We start from the raw sequence: 26,617 nt of genomic DNA on the forward strand, positions 1-26,617 counted from the left end.
TCAATCCAAATTTCTTTGGAGAAAGGAGTCTTGATATTTCGCTTGCTTGCAGTTCTTTGGGTTGTATTTCAGTTCCACAGCAAAATAGATGCCTGTAGAAAACAGTGAACACTGTATTTTCATATACATTTTCAGGGACCCATGTAGAGACTGAACTGCTAATATCCATCAGCAAACTCAGGCAATGAAGCTGTCAAGCACCGTTCTGCCAAGTTCTCTGGACTCTAAGATGTGTCCCCATAATCCTGCCTTCCTCAATTTCACATTTTAAAAATGGGGAGGGCTTCCCTGGTGGCGCAGTGGTTGAGAGTCTGCCTGCCGAGGCAGGGGACACGGGTTCGTGCACCGGTCCGGGAAGATCCCACATGCCGTGGAGTGGCTGGGCCCCTGAGCCATGGCCGGGGAGACTGCGCGTCCGGAGCCTGTGCTCCGCAAGGGGAGAGGCCACAACAGTGAGAGGGCCACGTACCACAAAAGAAAAAAAAAATGGGGACATGTCTGTGACTTATACAGGCATGTCTGTCTTGATAATTCCTCCTGAAAAGCTCCTGTTAGGCCTAAGGCATTTTTGCAATCAGTGGCCTTTTAGAATTGAGGAAGGAATCTAGGAAATACTTTATTTGGTTTTGGATATTTCTCTTACCTGGAAGCTCAAAAAGCTCCCCTCCGCTGGCACATTTGTGCTCTCCTTGCAACTCTTGGCACCTCAGGAGTAACCCTCGCGGCAAGGGGTTGCCTTTCTGAAGACAGAGAGGCAAGAGGTTGCAGGTTATAAAGGGTGAAGCCTTATTATAGGCTCATGCATTGTAGTTTATGAGAAACAGCTGCATTTCCTTGTCAAGGCCCTTGTGGAAGGCTTTTCTCTCCTTTCCACTGAAGTCTAATCACTAACCAAGACTAATTAGCTGATTTGGGTCAGAACAAGCCAGTATCTCTGCCATTCCACTTTAAGCATGACTGTATCCCGTTAGTGATAGGAAATTTGCTGAAACAATGCAAATGGCTTGATCAGTGATTCCATTAATGATTACAATCGGAGCAATTTTCTCCCCTTTTTGTTTTCCAGAGGCTGCTTTTTCTTCTTCAAGCTTTCAGATGGTGAAGGTCAGAGGGTGGGCAACAGAACCGCTGTACCCTAGTTGAGGGCTTCTCAAATTTTCAGGTCCATACAAATCACCTGGACCGTGTTACAACGCAGATTCTGATTCAGCAGATCTGGAGGCTGGGGCGAGGGGAGGAGGAGCTGATGATACCAAGGCTGCTGGTCTGTGGACCATGCTGAGTAACAAGGCCCTCGTTAATTTTTATCTCTAGCTCCTGTTTCGCGCTGATGAAGGATGATTTTTCTACTCCTCAGACACTGTCAGAAATAAAGAATGAATAAGTAATGATTTCAAAGCCCAAGGGAAATCGTGAGGTCACAGATTCCATCTTCTGAATTAACAATTGTTTGGAGAGCCATGACTTTGAATTCTAATTTCTTGCAAAGCAAAATATTGGGAATAGACCCGTAGTGTGCACAAACACAGAAAACAGAATCCAAGCGATCTGATTTTTCTCATAAGATGGCAAAGCAACTGTTTATTTGAGGTTATTGTTTTTTATTGGCAAGCATTATGCTCTGTACTTCATTTACATAGGAATCTGGTGGGCACTGCCTAAGAGTTTGTGAACTAATTTCTCTGGCTCTAAATCACACGTGTACTTCATCTTTATCCTCACTACCAGGAGCCCAGTCTAATTACTGCTTATGCAAAGGGATGACTCTTTCAGGTGTGAGGGAATTTCAGGTTTGTCTTGAATATTCTCAGGAGATCTGCTTTTAGGAATTGCTGTCCTGAGTTTTTAGACCTCCAGTTTGGCTTATTGCGTATTGCTCTGGATCTGTTCTAATTTCCGCAGTTTCTGTCTTCTTGGTTAAACTGTAAGTTTGTTATAATTGGAGGCCATACCTTCTATTTTATAGGGCTGGGAAATTGGAAGGGAACTTTAAATTCATTGAGTCCAGTTTCCTCTTTAAAATCTGAATTTCTACAAGCCAGCCTCTGCTTGAAACACATTTGATGATGGGGATCTTACTACTTTATAGTCTATCCTTAGAACATTTCTGACCATTAGGATGCCTTTCCTGATATTGGGTCAAGTCATCTCACAGTGGCTTTTGCCCACTAGCCCAGTTTTACTCATTGTGGATAATTTCTTTGTCTTGATTAGAATATGAACACAATACATACTGTTGGGCAGCTGACTTGTTAAGGCCTGGGACTTGGGGGTTCTCTGTGCCTTCAGTAGTTCTTCCTACATAAGAGTAGCCTCCAACTCCTGACTTGAGGAGTAAACTTGGGGTGAGGTCCAGAGCTGTGCCGCCAGAGATTGGATGGGCTGTGGTAAAGCAGGGAAGTCACTGCTTACAAGGACTTTAGCCCACTTCATTACAGGGGCTTAAGATTTCCTGCATTTCTTTCTTAAATGCAGCCTGACTTAAGCCTGAAATGAAACTCAGGATGAGGCTTCATGATTACTCATGAATTTTTACACAATCAGATCATTCAATAGGAATCTTAGAAATGGCTCTGATTTCCAAAATATTTATCTTTTCTGTAGTTCTCACCTAAAGCAAAGTTTTTAAACTGGCAAAGATGGACTCCAGTCTTCTCTCACATTCCCCCCTTTCAGCACCATTCTACCCTTTTAATTTTATGCTCCATGGGTGACCTGCTCCCCAAGGTTTCCCCTTTGCAGTACTGTTCTATGCCTTGGGCCATTGATTACTTTTTTCTGGACCTTTTCCCTCATGGGACCTTACCTGTCCTCTGTCTGGGTCTCTCAGCAGCTGGTTTTCTCCAGTGCGACCCTGGCTGTTTAACGGGTTTTGGTCCCCTTAACAAATCCTTGACAATGTGTAAGATAGCTCTTGCTTTGTCTGCCTGCCTTGGTATCATAATTTCTCAATGCAGTCAAAGACATGCCTCCAAAAGGCCCTTAGGTGGTGGCTTTTTAGTGGGGAAGGACAGGCATCATGATAAGATCATGGATGAGAAACTGTTTTGGTCTGTGGACTCTCTAGCACAACTTCACATCATCCATCGCCTCACTATATGGGATTAGTTCTGTTTTCCATAAACAATAATAACAGTAGTTCTTATTGCATGGGATGCCTAATTATAATTCCTTATTATGTTCCAGGTACTGTGCCTACAGCTTAACAGATTTCTCATTTAATGTTCATAACAACCTTGTGATGTAGGAAGAATTATTTTCATTCTATTGATGAGCAAACTGAAGTTCAGAGGGATTAGGCAATTCGCCTAGCATCACACAGCTACTGCATGGCAGAGATAGGGTTCAAACCAAGGTCTGTCTGACTGAGGCCCATGCTCTTAACCATGCAGCTTCCTTTTTTCTGATCAACAAAACGAAGAAGCCTAAGATCAGTGAGTTTCCTCAGACAAGCCCTGCTGTGCTCACCTCGACTATAGCCTTTCTACTTCACCTAAGTGCAAAAAAACTACCACTTTGCTCATCTCTATCTTCTCGGCTCTCACCCCTTACTTTCTTATGCTGAGAAAAGCTTCTTCTGGCTCCTGCGTGCACAAGAGTAATAAGTGTTTGATATTTAATTACAAGGATTTATTATGGAACGAGAGGAGGGATACTAACACATCCCATCTGGGGCCAATTAAAAAGAACTGTGTTCCTGAGTATATGTGGTTTTTCTTTTTTCAGATGAGGAACAGTTCCAGTCAAGCTTTGGCACATGAAGCTTGGCATGGTTTAATAAGAGTCGGGTGACTGAGACATCTAATGCTATTTCTGAGAAAGCAAGATGGTTCATCACCTTTAATGAGTGGGAAATGAAGTTGCCTACAGGGTCAGCCATGGGCAGTTGAATTGATACCTGTGCCTGGGTTTGTCACATTTGTTAAAGAAGGGCTTCCACGTGAAAGTTGCATTTTGGAACAAAGAGAATAAAAAGATGCCAAAATGCTGCTTTCAGGATAAGTGCATCAGTTTGCAAAAACTCCCAGGGTTTCCGAGAGTGGCCACCCACAGAGGAAGCACCATCTGGTTGTCATGCTGTCACAACAGGGGAGCAGTGCTTGGGCACAGGGCAAAACAGAATGTTCCTCAGAACTGGACAGAAGACTCGCAGTTAGACTGAAGCCAGGAGGCAGCAGACCTCCCCAGGCCCAGCACAACACTGCGCTGAGTAAGGTCATAGACCCTAGGTGCATCCATACTTGTCCTGTGACACCTTAGCGATTTTGAAACAGACTTAACATATAAATCAGAAAAATATGCATCTCTAGAGAGATTGTTGCATGTTTTCAGGACATGAGGAGAATAAATTTTTTAAGAATAATAAAGAAACGTCTACATCCTTGGAAGTATATTTAGCTGAAGTCCTGATCTTCATGAAAAACAATTTCCATTCATTCATTCATTCATTCACTCATCAAATGTTTACCAAATGTCTCCTACATGCCAGGACCTGTGCTACGTGCTTGAGATACAGAAAGGAACAGGAGACTGTCTTGACAATCAGGAAGCTCATAGACCAGTAGGAGAGACTCATAGAATGAAATAATTGTGGTTCAGCGTGCTTACAGGAACCCTGGGAGGGTCACTGAACTACCCTGCAGGCAACCACGGACACCTCCTGGGGGAGGCATCACCTGAGCTGGGTCCTGCTGCACAGTCAGGAGTTATCCTCCAGAAATCTATATTTGAATAATATTCCTTTGCCATTCTAACATGAGAAGGGATGAAAAGGCTAAGTAGATGTTGGGGAAGAAGATGAAGGGGAAGAAGATGAAGGGGTGTTCAGTAAAGAATAGCAATTTCAACATTCATATGGGAATGTTGGAGGGAGAGTGCAGGTCTTTGCAAGCTCTAGCTTCGGATGACTAAGGTTGGGATCTCAACCACTTCCTAGGTGTGGGGACCTGAGCAAATTGCTTAGCATCTTAAGGTCCAGTTGCTCATAGGGTTTCCAGGTTTCAATGAGAGAACATGTGTAAAGCATTTGCTGAGGTCTGGCTTATTTAAATGTTAATAAATGTCAATTCATTATTAATTCTGTTATTATCATCAGCAGTGTTCTTTCACTGATTACCCTTCTAAGCTCCCTGAATCTCCTATTCCTGATATTGCCTTCAGGTAAAAATACAGGGACAGGGAAACATAAAACAAAGAGAAAAAAATTAGGGTGTGAGGGTGATTATCATCCTCTTGTTCAGAGTTGGTAAAATAAAAAATCCTCCAAAGAACAAGAACATTATGCTCTTTTCTCCATCCTATCACAAATCTTGCTTTCAGCCCACTGACCTTAGATAGGCAAAAGTGTTAGTGACACATAGTTATAAAATATAATTAAGACAACATCTAGTGCTGCTGGTACTAAATAACCTAAAATCCTCCTAATGGAAAACTCCCTTTAAAAGTGCTAGTTGCAGTAAATAAAGTCCCCAGGGGCACACACACACAAACAAAAAAAGGGGTGCGGGGAGGCTATGAAAACCAAAGGAGAAAGATTATGGGCTGATGCTGTGGCTACATATAGGGATGGGAGATGGGGCTGTGGTAGGCCTGCCTGAGCTGAAGAGGTAGAACTTATCCCCCTTCTTAAAGATGGAACTGTTGGAGAGTTATACCATCACTAACGGGAGACTAGAAAAAAATCTACCCTCAGTACAGCAAGATGACAAGGAAGAGAGGCCTATCTCACATGGGGTTAGAACTTGAATTTATCAATGTGTGTGATCCTAGAATAGCCTGCCACACCTGCCCAGCTTAGAAATCATTATAAAAAGTGCCCTCAACCCAGTGATATCCCAGGCAGGGATAACTTCAGAGCCCTTGGCAGAAGCAACCATTCTGACAAGTAGATTTTAAGACAAAATGCATTATGAGAGATTAAGAAGTTCATTTCATAGTCAAACAAAAACAGTTCACCCCTTGTATGTACTTAATAATATGGCCTCAAATATATTTAATGCACAAATCAATTGACTTATAAAGAAACATTTGAAAATCTGTATGTAGTAGGTTTTTAAAAACATCTTTTAGTGATTGATAGATGAAAAAGTCAAAAATTAGTAAAGAGATTGAAGGTTTGAATAATCCAATTAGTTAGCTTAATCTAGTCTACACATATATGACTCAATAACAGCTTGCTAGCCCACAAAGGAAATTTCATCAAATACTAGACTTAGTAATATATAGGATATATTCTCTGACCACTCTCCAATAAAATATAAACCTGAAAACAATACCTGGAACTACTCTATACTGTTGAAGCTTAGAAAGAGAGAAGGAAAAGCATTTCTACAGACTATGGTAGATGCAACAGTCAGATTAGTGTAAATTATGCTGCAATAGTGCACAGACCTAAAATATCTCAAGATCTTAAAGCAATGGAAGTTTATTTCCCATATATTGTGCACTTCTAGTGTAAGCCAGTGGGAGCTCCATTCCTGGCTTTCCTCCCTCTGAGACCCAAGCTGATGGAGTTTCTGCAATTTGGCAACTAGTTGCAGTGGTGGAGGGAAGAGTATGTGGCTTTTAAAGTTTTCTGCCCCCAAATTACACACATCACTTCCACTCATCTTATGTTGGCCAAAGCATATCTATTGCCATGGCTGACTTTGGGATGGGGACCTGACCAAAAGAGGAGAACTGGATGTGTCAGTGACCAGCACTAATGATTATCACAAAGAGGAAATAAGTATGAAAATGAGGAAACATTTACACCTAAAAAATAATGAAAATGCAACGTATGAAAACTTGTGGGAGGTAGCTAAAGCAGTACTTAGCATAAAATTTATAGCCTTAAATGATAATATTAGAAAAAGGAGACTAACAATGAAAGAGTTAACCATCCATTCAAGAAAATAAGTTATACCAAAAATAACAGAAAAAAGAAAATAGTAAAGATGAAATGCATTAATGAAAGTCACAGAAAACAAAATACAATATAGAGAATTGAAAAAAATAAAACTGCTGTCTTATTGTGTGCCTCCAAAGCAAACTTGGAGATGAGGATGAGTGTGTCCTTGATCTACTACAGAAATGCAACTAGAGAAGCATATGAGGGGGTAGTGAAGGCCAGTTGGGGAAAAGAAGCTAAGCAAGGTACAATCTCAGACCAGGTCCCACAGAAAAGAGCTTCAGCCTGATCCCACAGTGGGCTTCTGAAGTATGTATTATACTTCAGAGCTGTTACTCTTGGTTGTAGGAGGAGGGGGTTCCATATCCCCACAGCTGTCAGTTATTGGCTAAGGATTAATTGAAGTGGATGTGAATTCCCAGACATTTTTGTCATTCTGCATATGTGGGCAAAGTGACTCCAGTAGCCTAAGGACAGTCCTCTGAAGAAGAGTTTTAAGCTAGTCATCAGAAGTAAAACCACTCTGAATCTGGAAGAGAAGTGACAGGACCCTAGCGAATCTTGGTGGAGCACAGTGTCCACTCCAATTGATGCTTTGAAATAAAACTTATTTATCAAAACTTAAAAAAAAAAGACAGCATGCACAAACAATATTAGAAATGAAAAAGGAGTCATAACTACAGACATCATAAAGATAAAAAGAAGATATTAGGCCCATAAATTTGAAAAGACAGAAGTGATCACCGTCTTAAAAAAATATGACATCAACACTATCTCAAGAAGAAATGGAAACAAGGGTACGAATTTCACCACTAGAGAAATGGAATCAGTTGTTAAAAGTTAACCCCCTAACCCTCCATAGGACCACAAGAGTTTGGCTAATCACTCAAGGAACAGGTAACTGCACGCTGCTGACAATTTTATCAAAGAATAGAAGGGAAGGGAACATTTTCCAACTCAGATAAAGAGAGTGTAAGAAAGAAACATTATAAACCAGCCATATTTATAAATACATGTGCCTAAGTAAGCAAAATACTAGAATATTAATGGACATATTAAAATAAAGTTGGATTTATCATAGGAATGCAAAGATGAGTTGACATTAAAAAGATGAAAGGAGAAAAACATGTGATTGTCTCAACAGTATTTGATAAAATTCAATAGCTATTCATGATTAAAAACGGTCAGCCAACTATTAGGAAAATAGGAATAGAAGGAAACTTGCTCAATTAATAAGGGCATCTATTAAAAACGTACAGCAAACATTTTTAAGGATGACATGTTAAAATCTTTTTCTTTAAAATCAGGGATAAGACAAAGACTCTTTCTGTCAATAGAAAAAAAAAAAGGCAACAGAATGGAGAAACATACCATGTTCATTGATGGAAGGACAGTATCTAGAAGATGCCAATTCTCCCAAGTTAACTTGCAAATTACAGCAAAAAACTCAACAGAGTTCTTCCTGAAACTTAATCAAGTGTTCCTAAAATTGAAAGAAAAGGGCAAAGTTCAGTATCAAAAAAGAATAGACAAGATGGGTGGGGAGGGTGTTGGAATTCTTCTGCCAGATATAAACTTACTATAAAGCTGTAGTAATTAAGATTGTGTGGTGTCATGACAGGAATAGACAGAACGAAGCCCAGAAGCCAACCCACACAAGATATGTAAACTTGACATGTGAGGAATGTGACATTACTGATGTGGAAAGGATGGTGGTACTGGGAATAAGTGATAGGAAAATTGGTTATCCATTTGGAAGAAAATATATTTGATTCCTACTGCACATCTTCATCCAAAATAAATTCCTGATAGGGGACTTCCCTGGTGGCATGGTGGTTAAGAATCCGCCTGCCAATGCAGGGGACATGGGTTCGAGCCCTGGTCCAGGAAGGTCCCACATGCCACGGAGCAACTAAGCCCGTGTGCCACAACTACTGAGTCAGTGTGCCACAACTACTGAAGCCTGCACACCTAGAGGCCGTGCTCTGCAACAAGAGAAGCCACCACAATGAGGAGCCCACACACTGCAACCAAGAGTAGCCCCTGCTCACCACAACTAGAGAAAACCCACGTGCAGCAACGAAGACCCAATGCAGCCAAAAATAAATAAGTTAATTAATTTTAAAAAATCCCAATAAATTATAAACCTCAATATGACAATTGAACATTGGAACTTTGTAGAAGAAAATACAGGATAAATATTTTTATGATTTGGGGGATTATTTTATTCTTAAACAATGTTTTGACTTTTTGATCCCTAAAACAAGAGAAAGAATAGATGATAAGATTGATAAATATAACTCCAATAAAATAAAAATAGAACTTCTGGCAATCACTGTTTGTGAGGACTAAATATATTAATAAGAAAAGTAGTTAACTTTTACCGTGTACCTGAACACGTAGTAAGCACTGCAGATTATTTGTAGTATTACTTCTTTTATAGGGTATTTCCCCTCACAATAATTAGAATAAAGCTAGTTTTACCATGTATTTTTCTTTCTCTTTAAGACACACATCTTCTGGATATGCAGCAAATGATGTAACTAAAGGATGAGACTATTACCCGAAAAACTATATGAGAATGTGTATTTCGTTCTTAGGCAAGCTTGGCGATTGTTTTAATCTCTTCCATGGGAACCAGTCTTCATTTGCGTGAACTCTGTAACTTGTGGTCTTTTCTTGGTAATGTTAATGTCCAGCAAATTCCTCCCAGTAACTTGTTTTGTATGCCCAGAATACAGCTACTGGGAATGTAAGTATTGGCAGCCCCCTAGCAGGCCTTACTACTGGGGCCTGAACTGGTTAGTGTGGAATCCAGGAGCCTTCTGTGTATTCACATTTGACCCTGAGTCATCATTTTACTTTTCCATCTGGGCCCTTCCACATTTATCTCTTGCAGGCTGCTGAAATCAACAAGTGAACTTGCATTCCTGCTTCTACCTTAGCCTGCACCAAAATATTGCTATAATCAGAAGAGAAACATTTGTAGAAGCTCTAGGAGTCTTAGATATTAATCATTTGACAGATAAAAATCAGGAGATTCTGGGCTTATGTTGATTACAGAGGTGAAGTGGTCTTCTTTTAAAAAAAAGTCATTCCTCAAAATGATATTATTTCTGGCCCCTTGGCCGAGTCCAAGTTTCAAAAGGCAATCTCTTTAAATCCAAGTTCTTTCGCACTACAAATAAACTAGTATTACCACGCACCCCGTAAGCAGCAGCAAGAGCTGTTTTTGCTTCAACCCATAGCACAGTTCAGAAGGTCAGACGTGACCACAGTATCTCCTGTTATTTCAGGGCTCACATGTGTTTGCCTTGGCACCATTTCCCTGGCATTTGGTTTCTGTTATTTTTCCATGGGTTTGGCTTGCAGGAATCAAAGAAGCATATTTTTGACAATAAGCGAAGTCCGGACAGATTAAGTATTCTGGACTGGTGGTGACTGGACCCAGTGGGAGGCAATACATGCCTCCGCCACTTACATCCAGTAGCGTGACCCTGACCCTGCATATGGTGAATGCGAGTGATGGAGAAGGTGGAGGGCTGCCCCACTCTGCAGGGCTGGCCAGAGCCTCATACTTGCTCCCCAGCCAGACTCCAGTGATGCTCAGCTGTCTCCATTCAGGGTACCTATTGAGGCCAAAGCTAAACACTCAGGAGAGTGGAGGGCCTCCCTCGATGAACCATTGTCCATTTTAGCCTCAGTGACAGCTGACTGTTGTCAGTGGGAAGATACTCAGATTGGTCCATTGCTGCGGCTTGGTTTAGTTGCTGCTGGGAGCTCTCTGCAGAATGTGTGTCTGGGAAATAAGCAATCACGCTGTATAAAACACAGTTAAGATCACCGCAGGGGGGTTAAACTAACAGCAGAACCCTCAGGGCCAGATTTTATCCACCTGTAGGTGCCATAGAGTAGAAGAGGAAGTAGGCGGGGTGGGAAGGGTTGGAGCATAGTACAGTGGTTCCCAAGCTTATCTGCACGGAGGATCACCTGGGGAGTTTCAAATACTATCCATACCTGTGTTCCACCTCAAGAGGTTGTGATTCAATTGGTCTGCAGAAGCATCTGGACTCTGGCAATTTTAAAAGGGCCTCAGGTGGTGAAGACCCCAAATTTTGAAGTTGCACAGCCCTGGTTTGTGTCCCAACTCCAACATTTAAGGGCTATGTGACTTTGACCAAGCCATAAAGCTTTCTGAATCTCAGCTTTCTCATTTTCAATATGGGGGTGATCTTTTCTCCCTTATGTGGTTGTTATAGAGAGTGAGTATAAACATGTTATGTTTTTAATACTAAAAATGTTGCATCAATAGAGTCATCAAGCTCTGGCATTTCCTAGGCCATATGGTGGAGTTGTTAATAGTTTGGGCTTCGAGTCATACTGGCCTGGGTTTGAATCCTGGCTCCACTGTTTGACCTTGGGCAAATGTCTTTTTTTTTTTTTTTAATTTATCTTTTGGCTGCACCACAGTGTATGTGAGATCTTAGTTCCCAGACCAGGGATTGAACCTGTGCCCTGTGAGTTGACAGTGCGGAGTCTTAACCACTGGACTGCCAGGGAATTCCTGGGCGAATGTTTTTATCCCTAAATCTTCACTCCCCTTGTTGATAAAATGGGGATTTGTTCTTACCTTATAGAGTTGATATGAGGATTAGTGACAGATACACTTAGCATTTATGTAGGACAATATGAAATTACTATTTTGTAGCTTTAAAGAGGTAGAGTATCAGCATTTTCATGTGTTTAACCTAATATTGAGTTTTCAGAAATGTTAGTATTAGTAACTAGTATTATTACTATTAATCAATATGACCTGGAGGGAATTACTTTACTTCAGAGTGTCTCAGTTTCCCCATCCATAAAATGGACACATTAAGATTTTGCCTTCTTCATAGAATTGTTATAAGTTTTCAGTGAGATGACGTTTGTGAAATCACTTTGAAGGTTATAAAATATGAGGAAATCATGATAACAAAAACATTCTTAGAAACTGGGCATCTCATGTATATAATGACAAATATTTATTCTGGGAAAGTTAGAGGGGTATGTCTGCACAATATGAAACTTGGGAAAGGAATTGAGTCACATAGAGAAATCTTGTCCTTTGGGATCCAGACAGAAAATTACTTTTTAAAGCCTACTCCAAGTTCACTACCACTCCAGAATCATGGAGAACAGAGAACAGTGAATTCCATGGCTCCCACCACAGGCAAACTTGTGTTATTGTTGAGGAGATGTGTCACACTATCTGTGTAGGAATAACTAATACTTACATGATACCTACCACAAGCCAGACTCTGCTAAATTTCCTTACATGTGGGCTCTCATTTCATTCTTGGTGAGATCCCAATTTTCCACAGGTGAGGAAATGGAGGCACAGAGAGATTAAATAACATGTCCAAAGTCACACAGACATAATAATAAAAGATATTCGAGAAATGGTGATTGTGAAAAACATTTGTGGTGATGAATACGTTCAAAATCATAACAGATTATAACAAATAACAAAATATTTTATGTACAGCTCTTTTGTGCTTTTCTACCCCTCACTTTTAATATAGACTTTTTAACGAGGGCCTAAACATTCCTTGCAGAAAATGTCTCATGGCTCATGCTGAAGACAGCTTGCCCACGGTTTTTGGTTCTTGACCTCATTTTCATCCCTGACACTTTGGGTGGCCTTGGGTGGGAAAAATAACTTCCCCATGTCTGTAGTTTCTCCACCTATAACATGGGTCTAATAGTGTCTCCCTTGAAAGTATGCTGTGGGGACTAATTATCATAATGTCGTTTTTTTGTGTGCAGACTGGAAACCCAAAGGGCCACCCAGACTTCAGCCCTGTGGTAAAATCTTGGCTTCTCTTGGACAGAGACAAGAGTATTGCTTCTTGGTGGGCTTCCAAACCCTCTTGCTGTCTTCTCTTTGTGAAGGGCAATGCCCAGTCTTCTTCACACACAGCGTTACTTGCAGTAAGTTGCCATCCATACCCTGTGGTTAAGGGGTAAGTGTTACCGCTTATTACAAAGTTATGTGGGAGACATTTCCCACTAGTGTGGGTCACGAAGGCCGTGACAATGTCATTTGATGTGCTCGGGACCCAGTGGGGAGAATCCTGTTCCACAGAGCAAACACGCAGGATTGACTTTCTTTCAGGGCAGAAACACTGGCTCCTGTGGTGCACAGTCTAGGAGCATAGGAATCACTTGGGAGCTTGTCAGAAATGCAGAATCTCAGGCCTGACTCTAAGACTACTGCCTCGGATTTTGCATTCTAACAAAATTCACAGGTGTTTGGAAGGCTCATTAAAGCTTGAGAAGCATATCTCCTCTTGGAACTGTAACAGCGATGACGTGCTTTGTGGTGGAGCTGGGAATCCATGCAGTCAAGGTTTATCGGGCTCCAAAGCCTGTGTTCTATCCTCTCCTCTGCTCTGCTTCTTCTCAAGGGATGCAGATAGTGTTTGATTTCTTGCTGAAATGCCTTTGGACCTTCCAGGAAAACATCTGGCCATGACTACTACAGTGGGGTACATACTCCTCAGTTCGGGAAGCTCCTGGATGAAAGCAGCTTTTACCACAGTGTTTATAATGTTGTTACATTTGTGATTGGCTGCCTTTAAAAAAAAAAAGAAAGCTCAAGATATTTCCTTGCCTGAGAAAAAAAGTGATAAATCAAGGTTGGGTGGAGGAGGGAGGTGGGAATTAGAGAAGGAAAAGAGAGAAGAAAAAAAGAGGAGAAAGGAAAGAAAAAGTAAGCATTTGAGGAAACCCAATGTTTCAGGCTACAGTTATCCATCCTGGCTGTGGGGGTGAATAAATTGTTTGTTAACCTTTAGGGCTGATGTTTTAATTAGAAATTTAAAAAAAATGAGGATCTTTTTTGAAATAACTGATCAGTATCAGTGAAAGTATGCCAAAACAATTTATTCCTCTTTTTCCCACTCTGCTTTGAACTTATTTTTAGACTATTAAAATGATCAAACCAGCATGAAGTACCTAATAAATCTTCATATATTTATGACTTGATTTTGATTGCCATTCTCATGAAGCTGTACATAACTGTGACATTTATTCCTTTTTTAAGATAACTCATGCTATAGCCAGAATGATCTTTGAAAAGTGAAGATTTGAACTCCTGATGAATTACTTTATCTAGACATTTGATCATCAATGACTGTTATTATAAAAAGACAAACAACCAGGAATTATATCCTTTCCACTGGAAGTACACAGCGCCACCCAAGAAATATTCTTACCAAAAGACAGGAGCTGAATCTCATCAAGATTCTGTATCTAATTACCAAGGTACAGGTAATACAGAGGTCATATAACTGTCACCTGGGCCTTTTGGAATGCTTACTCTTGTGTCAGTCTGTCTTGGAATCCAGATGCCATGCGTTGAGAAGCTCCAGTCACATGGAAAATCTACTCATAGTCACTTTGGTTGACAGCCCCAGCTGAGCTCCCAGCTGGTAGCTGTCATTAGCTGTCAGCATGTGAACGTCCAGACATCTTGGACATCCAGTTGACACATGACTACAACTGCATGAGAGACCCTCAATGTGGACTACTCAACTGATCCCTGTTAACCCAGATAACCAAGAGAATTCATAATAACTGCTTTGAGGCACTAAGTTTTAGAATGATTTGCTAAGTAGTATTAGGGACTGAATGTCCCCCCCTACCCAAATTCATATGTTGAAGCCCTAACCCCCAATGTGATGGTATTAGGAGGTGGGACCTTTGAGCTATAATTAGGTTGAGATGAGGTCATGAAGGTGTGGTCCCCATGAGGGAACTGGTGTTCTCATAAGAAGAAGAGAAACAACAAGGTCCTACTATATAGCACAGGGAACTATATTCAATATCCTGTGATAAGCCATAATGGAAAAAAATATTTAAAAATATGTGTATATATATATATATATATATATATATAAATAATCTGAATCACTTTGCTGTACAGCAGAAATTAACAAAACATTGTAAATCAACTATGTTTCAATTAATAAAAAAAAGAAGAGGAAGAGAGAGTAGAGCTCCTTCTCTCTCTCTGCCATGTGAAGACATAGCAAGAAGGTGGCTGCATAAGCCAGAAAGTAGGTTCTCACCAGGAACTGAATTTGCTGATACCTTGATCTTGGCCTTCCCAGCCACCAGAATTTTGAGAAATAAATATCTGCTTTAACATCTAGCCCACGGTACTTTGTTATAGCAGCCCAAGCTGATGAAGGCAAATACCAACAATAAGATCAGTAAGCAGTGCTCCATTGGCTGTGGAAGATGACACAAAGTGAAGAAACTAAGATGATCCAAGGTTTTGGTCTTAAGAGAGTGTGTGCTAGTTCTGTGAAAAATGCCAGTGGTAGTTTGACAGGGATTGCATTGAATCCATAGATTGCTTTGGGTAATATAGTCATTTTCACAATGTTGATCCCTCCAATCCAAGAACATGGCATATCTCTCCATCTATTTGTATCATCTTAATTTTTGTTTGTTTGTTTGTTTGTTTTTAATGTAAATATTTATAACTGTTTCAATATAATTCTTTCTAATCCTACATATTTTTTTCTGCTTTATAACAAATTTAATCAGTTATACATATACATATGTTCCCATATCCCCTCCCTCTTGCGTCTCCCTCCCACCCTCCCTATCCCACCCCTCCAGGCGGTCACAAAGGACCGAGCTGATCTCCCTGTGCTATGCGGCTGCTTCCCACTAGCTATCTACCTTACGTTTGGTAGTGTATATATGTCCATGCCGCTCTTTCGCTTTGTCACAGCTTACCCTTCCCCCTCTCCATATCCTCAAGTCCATTCTCTAGTAGGTCTGTGTCTTTATTCCTGTCTTACCCCTATGTTCTTCATGACATTTTTTTTCTTAAATTCCATATATATGTGTCAGCATACAGTATTTGTCTTTCTCTTTCTGACTTACTTCACTCTGTATGACAGACTCTAGGTCCATCCACCTCATTACAAATAGCTCAATTTCATTTCTTTTTATGGCTGAGTAATATTCCATTGTATATATGTGCCACATCTTCTTTATCCATTCATCTGATGATGGACATTTAGGTTGTTTCCATCTCCGGGCTATTGTAAATAGGGCTGCTATGAACATTTTGGTACATGACTCTTTTTGAATTATGGTTTTCTCAGGGTATATGCCCAGTAGTGGGATTGCTGACTCCTATGGTAGTTCTATTTGTAGTTTTTTAAGGAACCTCCATACCGTTCTCCATAGTGGCTGTACCAATTCACATTCCCACCAGCAGTGCAAGAGTGTTCCCTTTTTTCCACACCCTCTCCAGCATTTATTGTTCCTAGATTTTTTAATGATGGCCATTCTGACTGGTGTGAGATGATATCTCATTGTAGTTTTGATTTGCATTTCTCTAATGAGTAAAGATGTTGAGCATCCTTTCATGTGTTTGTTGGCAGTCTGTATATCTTCTGTGGAGAAATGTCTATTTAGGTCTTCTGCCCATTTTTGGATTGGGTTGTTTTTTTTTTTTTGTTATTAAGCTGCATGAGCTGCTTATAAATTTTGGAGATTAATCCTTTGTCAGTTGCTTCATTTGCAAATATTTTCTCCCATTCCGAGGGTTGTCTTTTGGTCTTGTTTATGGTTTCCTTTGCTGTGCAAAAGCTTTTAAGTTTCATTAGGTCCCATGTGTTTATTTTTGTCTTTATTTCCATGTCTCTAGGAGGTGGGTCAAAAAGGATCTTGCTGTGATTTATGTCATAGAGTGTTCTGCCTATGTTTTCCTCTAAGAGTTTGATAGTGTCTGGCCTTACATTTAGGTCTTTAATCCATTTTGAGCTTATTTTTGTGTATGGTGTTAGGGAATGATCTAATCTCATACTTTTACATGTCCCTGTCCAGTTTTCCCAGCACCACTTATTGAAGAGACTGTCCTTTCTCCACTGTACATTCCTGCCTCCTTTATCAAAGATAAGGTGACCATATGTGCGTGGGTTTATCTCTGGGCTTTCTATCCTGTTCCATTGATCTATCTTTCTGTTTTTGTGCCAGTACCATACTGTCTTGATTACTGTAGCTTTGTAGTATAGTCTGAAGTCAGGGAGCCTGATTCCTCCTGCTCCATTTTTTTTTTTTTTTTTTTTTTTTTTTTGCGGTATGCGGGCCTCTCACTGTTGTGGCCTCCCCCGTTGCGGAGCACAGGCTCCGGACGCGCAGGCTCCGGACGCGCAGGCTCAGCGGCCATGGCTCACGGGCCCAGCCGCTCCGCGGCATATGGGATCCTCCCAGACCGGGGCACGAACCCGTATCCCCTGCATCGGCAGGCGGACTCTCAACCACTTGCGCCACCAGGGAGGCCCCTCCTGCTCCATTTTTTGTTCTCAAGATTGCTTTGGCTATTCGGGGTCTTTTGTGTTTCCATACAAATTGTGAAATTTTTTGTTCTAGTTCTGTGAAAAATGCCAGTGGTAGTTTGATAGGGATTGCATTGAATCTGTAGATTGCTTTGGTTAGTAGAGTCATTTTCACAATGTTGATTCTTCCAATCCAATAGCATGGTACATCTCTCCATCTATTTGTATCATCTTTAATTTCTTTCATCAGTGTCTTATAATCTTCTGCATACAGGTCTTTTGTCTCCTTTGGTAGGTTTATTCCTAGATATTTTATTCTTTTTGTTGCAATGGTAAATGGGAGTGTTTCCTTGATTTCACTTTCTGATTTTTCATCATTAGTATATAGGAATGCCAGAGATTTCTGTGCATTAATTTTGTATCCTGCTACTTTACCAGATTCATTGATTAGCTCTAGTAGTTTTCTGGTAGCATCTTTAGGATTCTCTATGTATAGTATCATGTCATCTGCAAACAGTGACAGCTTTACTTCTGCTTTTCCAAATTGGATTCCTTTTATTTCCTTTTCTTCTCTGATGGCTGTGGCTAAAACTTCCAAAACTATGTTGAATAAGAGTGGTGAGATGTGGGCAACCTTGTCTTGTTCCTGATCTTAGTGGAAATGGTTTCAGTTTTTCACCATTGAGGACGATGCTGGCTATGGGTTTGTCATATATGGCCTTTATTATGTTGAGGAAAGTTCCCTCTATGCCTACTTTCTTCAGGGTTTTTATCATAGATGGGTGTTGAATTTTGTCAAAAGATTTCTCTGCATCTATTGAGATGATCATATGGTTTTTCCCCTTCAGTTTGTTAATATGGTGTATCACATTGATTGATTTGCTTATATTGAAGAATTCTTTCAAAAAATTTCACAATTTGTATGGAAACACAAAAGACCCTGAATAGCCGAAGCAATCTTGAGAACGAAAAACGGAGCTGCATGAATCAGGCTCCCGGACTTCAGACTATACTACAAAGCTACAGTAATCAAGACAGTACGGTACTGGCACAAAAACAGAAATAGAGATCAATGGAACAGAATAGAAAGCCCAGAGATAAACCCACGCATATACAGTCACATTATCTTTGATAAAGGAGACAAGAATATACAATGGAGAAAAGACAGCCTCTTCAGTAAGTGGTGCTGGGAAAACTGGACAGCTACATGTAAAAGAATGAAATTAGAACACTCCCTAACACCATACACAAAAATAAACTCAAAATGGATTAAAGACCTAAATGTAAGGCCAGGCACTATCAAACCCTTAGAGGAAAACATAGGCAGAACACTCTATGACATAAATCACAGCAAGATCCTTTTTGACCCACCTCCTAGAGTAATGGAAATAAAAACAAAAATAAACAAATGGGACCTAATGAAACTTAAAAGCTTTTGCACAGCAAAGGAAACAATAAACAAGACAAAAAGACAACACTCAGAATGGGAGAAAATATTTGCAAATGAAGCAACTGACAAAGGATTAATCTCCAAAATTTACAAGCAGTTCATGCAGCTCAATATCAAAAAAACAAACAATCCAATCTAAAAATGGGTGGAAGACCTAAATAGACATTTCTCCAAAGAAGATATACAGATTGCCAACAAACACATGAAAGAATGCTCAACATCATTAATCATTAGAGAAATGCAAATCAAAACTACAATGCAGTATCACCTCACACCACTCAGAATGGCCATCATCAAAAAATCTACAAACAATAAATGCTGGAGAGGGTGTGGAGAAAAGGGAACCCTCATACAAAGTTGGTGGGAATGTAAATTGATACAGCCACTATGGAGAACAGCATGGAGGTTCCTTAAAAAACTAAAAATAGAACTACCATAGGAGTCAGCAACCCCACTACTGGGCATATACCCTGAGAAAACCATAGTTCTAAAAGACTCATGTACCACAATGTTCACTGCAGCTCTATTTACAATAGCCAGGACATGGAAGCAATCTAAGTGTCCATCGACAGATGAATGGATAAAGAAGACATGGCACATATATGCAATAGAATATTACTCAGCCATGAAAAGAAATGAAATTGAGTTATTTGTAGTGAGGTGGATGGACCCAGAGTCTGTCATACAGAGTGAAGTAAGTCAGAAAGAGAAAAACAAATACCGTATGCTAACACATATATATAGAATCTAAAAAAAAAAAAAATGTTCATGAAGGACCTAGGGGCAAGACGGGAATAAAGACACAGACCTACTAGTGAATGGACTTGAAGACACAGGGAGGGGGAAGGGTAAGCTGTGATGAAGTGCGAGAGTGGCATGGACATATATACACTACCGAACGTAAAATAGATAGCTAGTGGGAAGCAGCCACATAGCACAGGGAGATCAGCTCGGTGCTTTGTGACCACCTAATGGGGTGGGATAGGGAGGGTGGGAGGGAGACACAAGAAGGAAGAGATATGGGAACATATGTATATGAATAACTGATTCACTTTGTTATAAAGCAGAAACTAACACACCATTGTAGGGCAATTATACTCCAATAAAAATGTTAAAAAAGAAAAAAAGAGTGTGTGGCCCATTGTCCTGCTCACCAAACTGGGAAGACCAGGAGGAGGGGCAGGAAGAAATAAATGCTTTCCATGATTATCCTAATAATATATATTAATTTTATAATTAATAGATAATAAAAAATCATTTGAACACTACCACATAGACATAACCACTCCCTTTATTTATTGTATTTCCCTTTAGCATTGTTTGTTCTTTGTTTCATACAGAATTGCCGGAGCAATTTTCCCCCAACTATCCTAAAATATACCAATCTGACAACCTTTTTGGAGAGAATTTATTCAACTCAAGATCTTGGACCGAAAAAATCTAACATGAACCTTTAACGGTAACTCTGGCTTCCTCCTGTAAAATTTCAAATAAAAATAAATGAAATAAATGTTGCTGTTGGAAATTATTTGTTTTGGAAAAACAGCTTACTGTTTCCACCAGGGCTAACTCTTCAGGGAAATCCTGGACATTCATCCCTGTGACAGAATTCCTGGCCTGTGACTCAAGGAGCAGATGAGGTTATGCTTTCAGTGCTTACAAGAAACTAAATTCACTGGGTAATTATTTGTCTACACAGTCCAAATGGAAAGAGTAAAATGCACTTGGAGACACTCAGGGAAGTGGTATGAATCTCTGGTGTGCTATGGTCTATTTATTCCTTCATTTATTATTGTATTCTTCAGGAAATATTTATTTTATTTATTTTTTTACATTGTTTTATAGTTTATTTTTAAAATGACAGTAACAAATGGTCTTCCCTTGTTGGGAAATGACATATCTACTTTCAGTCAATAGGGCCTTAAAAAGTAACAGCATTTTGTCCAAATTGAACTTACATAATTGCACGAAAGTCATACAAAGCATTAAGAAATGCTCACAAAGACTGCAGTTCTCTCAGCTTCTCATGAAGCACACCCCAAGAGGCCTTGGTTTCAGTGGGGACCCTGATCTACATAATACTGATGCTAACCCCAAGTTCCCCAGTGACACATAGGCAGAGGTGAGAGGAGCCAGGAAGACACACATGCTTTGGGACAGTGGAATTCTGCCCTACAATTAGGGTTTAATGATGTATTCATCTTCTCATATTAGGATTAGTAAACACTTCAGCTGGAAGTATATTTGTCCAGGCTTAAAACTTAACCCTATCAGCTTAAGTTTTGGGATACAGATTCCACTTCAGGAAACTAAAATAAAAAAAAAAAAAAACTAAACTAAACAAAAAACACACCGTAAACCTCTTCCAAGCAAGAGGTTGCTTGGAAACCTCTTGGACCACCATCCTGGGCCCTCACTTAGTTTCTAACATACACACACAAAGAAGTTACCTCATCATTGATCATATGCCAGTTGAAGGATGGTAGACAGAGTCTCACTCAAATCCCAACTCTTGTTTTATGGACAGCAGTTACTGGAAACACTGTGTTGCAAAGGACTCTGAGGTCACAGCTGGAACTGGTGGGACAGCCACTATACTGTACTTATGTGACATGAACACAGGACAGGGAGAGGCAGCACTCTGCATCATATTTGCAATCTTTCTATTATTAAGAAAGCTAAGGAGGGGCTTCCCTGGTGGCGCAGTGGTTGAGAGTCCACCTACCGATGCAGGGGACATGGGTTTGTGCCCCCGTCCAGGAAGATCCCACATGCCGCGGAGCGGCTGGGCCCGTGAGCCATGGCCACTGAGCCTGCGTGTCCGGAGCCTGTGCTCCGCAACGGGAGAGGCCACAACAGTGAGAGGCCCACATACCGCAAAAAAAAAAAAAAAAAAAAAAACGCTAAGGAGGATGTTGGTTATGTATGTTTTGAAAAACATAACAAAGCCCAATTTTTCTATTTTAATGAGTTACAATGTCTTTATCTGGGGATTTAACTTATTTTATGGATCTTAAACCCAATTAAGATATAATGTCTATAGTAGGAGTTTTCCTTTTCTGACCTTACAAAAATTAATAAAAAAGATAACAATATTTTGAAAGAAGACGCACAAAGAGAACTTTAAGTCACCATGAAAAGTACCTTCCTAACTTGGGTATGACCATGGGAAGAGGAGAGTTATTATTCTATTTCAACTGCTGTGTTTCAAATAAAAAACCCCGTCCCAGGTTAATTATAGAGAAAAATAACAATTCCTGAAGTAAAACCATAAAAATATGTGGCAGAGGCCATCTAGATATACTTCTTTCCTTTAGGTTATTGTTAATATTATTGTTAATATTTCAGCAGTATCTCTTCAATTCAAGGAGAAAAATTCCAGTGTAACATTTGAAGCATTTTTTTAAAAATTAAGGTTTTCATTAGAAAAGATTGGTGTATATATGAAGTATTTATTATACTGAAACATGGAGGGAAATGTGCAGCATGTCTGTGTTAAGGCTAAGAATGAACAAGATTCTGGCACTGTGCACAATTATCTGCTCAACCAATCCAGAATAGATCAGGCAGTCCCTAAACCACTGCTCTGAGACGTTCATTCACTGTGTCATTTCTTGAAGGTCCTGATCGTCTGATGCAAATGTTAGCTGCTGTGGTTAATCGGGGACTCAAAGGACAATATGCTTGGGTCAGGGACTATAAATCACCGGAAAAATTCCACAACGGTCGTTCTACGTGTGACTTGCAACACCTGTGGAACTTCCAGGAATCCAGCCAGAAGTAGTCTGTTCCATGTCCAAGTAGGCTGCTATTCATAAGAGCCACCTAAGCTTTTAACTAGAAAGTTGAAGACTACAGAAAATGATTTATAGGAAGAAAAGGAAATTCCTTATTCCAGGATTGTAAGTGAACAAAGGAAACCCAATTCCAGAAAAAGGTTGTTGAGGCCTTAGAGGCCAAGGGAGTGAGAAGCCAGAGTTGTGGGTTTCTTTTCAGTCCCCTCTTAGAAAGTAACAAGCACAGGACTGAAAAGTTGGAGGGGGGTGAAGAGAGCAGGCGCAGGGATGATGACTCCAGCTGTGCAGCCATCCATTCCCACAGCTGCTGAGCAAAGCCAAGCATCTGTGGGTGAGCACTGTCAGGACACAATTTGTATCACTTTGGTTGCTAACATTATCTTTGTCTCCTGATGAAGTCACTGCCTGTCTGCTTTGGGCTCTGGACCTTGGGTTTCTCTGACAAGATGGGCAAATCTCTAGCACTGCAAGGAGTGTTCATCTCCTAGCCAGTTCTTCCCTAAAGCAAATATTTTCTTTAAAATTTTCGAATTTATGTTCTAACAATCGGCATGTTTTATACATCTTGGGCTCATATTCAGGTTTAAAGGAGGTGAACACACTAGTTCTTAAAGCTTCCCCTTATGACAGAAGCTCCCAAATAACCTATTTGCAGTAGTCTAGCCCTGTTCACCTTGCAAAGTGAGTTTTATATAATTGCATCCAGTGCTGTGTTGAGGGAAACATGAGTCTTTACCATTGTCCTTCCAGTGCTAACGTCCAAGGAAGGAAAGGATCACAAGGCATTTACAGGTACTGGGTGGCTTGCATATTTTATTTTTATCGGCACTAGAGGAAATCACAGAATGATAACTGAGGTGCCTGTCTGAATACTGGGTGCCATTCCTCTGACTTTAATAGGGTAGGTAGAGGATCTGCCCTTGGCCAGGGAAGCAGCTTCAAGGGTGTGCTCTGAGGGTCAATGCATTAAGAATCTATAAAGAAAACATGGATGTCTGGGAAAGGAATCATCTTTAGATTGAGAACAGATGGATGGCGGTCTGGATCTATAGCAGACACAGATATACTTTTCTTTCTTTCATTTCCTTTCTTATCAAGAATCTAAACACCTTCCAGGTCCCAGGTGACCAAATAGTAAAGAAAGGCTCAAAAATGTTTTGTTCAATAGCTAGTGTTGCTGGAATCTCGACTGTGGCTGAATGGTGTGACTGTAGGACACCAATGCCCTGAAGGCTCACGTGGCTCCGGTAGATACGTGGGCTCCTGGATAGGTAGGCAGGTGTTATGGAAGGTACGTACTGGCCACCCACAATCACTGATGGGTGGTTTTCAGTGTAGGCAAAGACCTTGGTGATTGGCTCAAAATATATAAGCATTACCCCAAAATCTTATGATATTAGGTGGATCTCAAGAAAAGTGCAGAAGGGGAAGGATCTGGAGAGAAGGAGAGAATTTATCCATGTGTTAACTGGAATGCATGGACATATGTAACCAAGATCTTTCTTTACATCTTAAAACTAAACTTGTCTGAGTCATTAATGCTACAGAATTAGTTACTAAAGTTGCAGTAATATACAATCCAAAACTTCATTTTCCCAGATTTCTAGCTACATAAAACAAAAAAGACCACATACACAATTACATACACTCATATAGCTGCTGCACTCCCCAGTGGAACACGTATATAAATGTCCACACAGAGACCCCCAGAAAGCACACGTGCACAGAGGCCAACGTCCAACCCTCCTGAACCTGATACGCATGTGGGTCGCCATGAAGGTTGAGGCCCTACTGCATATCTGTTCGATGTCATTTATCTCTTTGGGACAATCTGCAGAAAGGATGAGGGGTGAGTCCTCAGTTACCACTACATCATCCTCAATTTGTACACCAAGACCACGGAACTTCTCAGGGTCATCTTTGTCATCCTCCGGAATATAAATACCTGGCTCCACCGTGATTACCATGCCAGGCTGCAGAGGGAGGGAGCAGTGCATGTCTGGGGTGTTGTGGACCTCCATCCCGAGGTAATGGCCAACATGATGTGGACAGTATTTTCGAACAGCCTTGAAGGCATTATTTTCCTTAATGTTCTTCATGATCCCCAACTCTTTAAGCTTCTGTCCTATCAGTGTTAGCATCATGCTGTAGATGTTATCCAAGCTTGTTCCAGGGGAGCAGGGGGTCAATCTCTCTAGACTTCTGGAACAGCTTCATAGAGTTCTGCCTGAGGTGCCGTGAACCTGCCATTGACAGGCCAGGTACAAGTGATGTCACTCACATAGCAAGAAGACTCACAATCTCCATCCAGCAGCACCATTTCCCCATCCTCGATACGTTGATTGTTTTTCACATAGTGCAGAGTGTTTGACCCATTACCTTTAGCAACCACAGTTGGGTAGGCTAAGACGTCTGCACCAGGGGCCTGGCATTCAAATTCAAACTTAGCATAAAGGAAGCCTTCCTCTACAGGGGCTTTACTGGCAAACATGGTCTCTATGAAAGCCTGTGATGTCAACTTCCCAGCAATCTGCATTCGTTCAATTTCTGCAGGAGAATTTTTTTTGGGGGGGGGCATTCATATATATATATATATATATATATATATATATATATATATATATATATTTAACATTTTATTGGAGTGTAATTGCTTTACAATGGTGTGTTAGTTTCTGCTGTATAACAAAGTGAATCAGCTATACATAAACATATATCCCCATATCTCCTCCCTCTTACGTCTCCCTCCCACCCTCCCTATCCCACCCCCCTAGGTGGTCACAAAGTACCAAGCTGATCTCCCTGTGCTATGCGGCTGCTTCCCACTAGCTATCCGTTTTACATTTGGTAGTGTATATATGTCCATGCCACTCTCTCACTTCGTCCCAGCTTACCTCTTCCCCTCGCCGTGTCCTCAAGTCCATTCTCTATGTCTCTGCAGGAGATTTGATCAGCCTGAGACTCCATACCAGCTGCTGCACAGCCCAAACCTTGGTCTTGCTCCTGGCTTTGACCTCTGCCAACTGCTGCATGTAGTCACAGTGGAGCTGTGTGAGCGGGCCTCATCCAGTCATACCACAGTGTGTCTCAGTTTTCAGTTTCGGTCCAACATGTTGAAATTCTTCTAGCATATAGGCTTCGTCCCTTCCAGTTAGAGCTGTTGCTCCATCAGTACCAGATCGGGGGCCATCCAAAAGTTCTTGACTGGGATCTCTCTGAGGCACAAAAAGCATGGCCTTGTGTGCTGGTAACTGCTTGCCGGGGAGGCTTTGAAGGACCAGAATGCTATCAGGCTCTTGGAATTCACATAGGTACAGGAAATTGTTGTCTTGGTGTAAAGTATAGGGGATATCATTGCTCATACAGTATGTAGGGTTGGACAGCAGTACCACTGTGTGGTCTGTACCACTCTGCCCTTGTGCTTCCTTGTAGATCAGAGATATTAGTTTGTGTCTACGAAGTGCATATTCCACCTGGGATAGTCCTGGCGTCCCCTCCCCTGGTCTGAGGAGGTGTGGGTGTGTAAAGGGCCTGGGTTGGCCTAAGTATCGGTTTGGAATCCTCCCCTCTTGGATGGGCTGCAGGGAGTACCTTTGCTGTGAACATGACATGCATCCGGAGAGGCTGTGGGCACTTGCTACTGCAGAAACAAGCTTAGTTGCTGAGAGTAGTCAAGGCATTACCGCCATGCTTGTGCTTCAGGAAGGAAACGCAGAAAACTCAGGAAATATTTATTGAGCACCTACCATATACCAGATCCCGAGGTAAGTGCCAGGGATCCAATGGTAAGCAAAATGGACATTAAGTACCTAATTTGTTCAGTGAGGGGGGCAAATCATTAAGCAAATAGTTTCTCAAATACATATATAAATGCCATGACAAAAAGTCCATAATGAGTAGCTATTAAATGCTTACTATATACTCATCCTTGTGTTTAGTGCTGTGGGAACTACCAAGAGGGCTTAGATGACATTCATCCTCAACATCATTACCATCCAACTGGAGAAGCTTGTGCTCTCTGAAGTGATGAAGGACCACAAGTGCCTATCTATGTAGTGCAGATGTGGTATGATGTGAGATCAGCAAAAGAAGAAGCCAATGTTGGAGCACATTGTTTTTAATTTGGAAAAGTAATAAA

At 40.8% G+C, this 26,617-nt stretch overlaps 1 pseudogene; it reads right to left on the bottom strand.

The window, feature by feature from the left end:
• LOC132494146 (xaa-Pro aminopeptidase 3-like) lies at positions 1-26,159 on the bottom strand (annotated as a pseudogene).
• Between the last annotated feature and the right edge of the window lie 458 nt (positions 26,160-26,617).

This window comes from Mesoplodon densirostris, chromosome 7 (genome assembly GCF_025265405.1).
Source record: "Mesoplodon densirostris isolate mMesDen1 chromosome 7, mMesDen1 primary haplotype, whole genome shotgun sequence".
Lineage (NCBI taxonomy): Eukaryota > Metazoa > Chordata > Mammalia > Artiodactyla > Ziphiidae > Mesoplodon > Mesoplodon densirostris.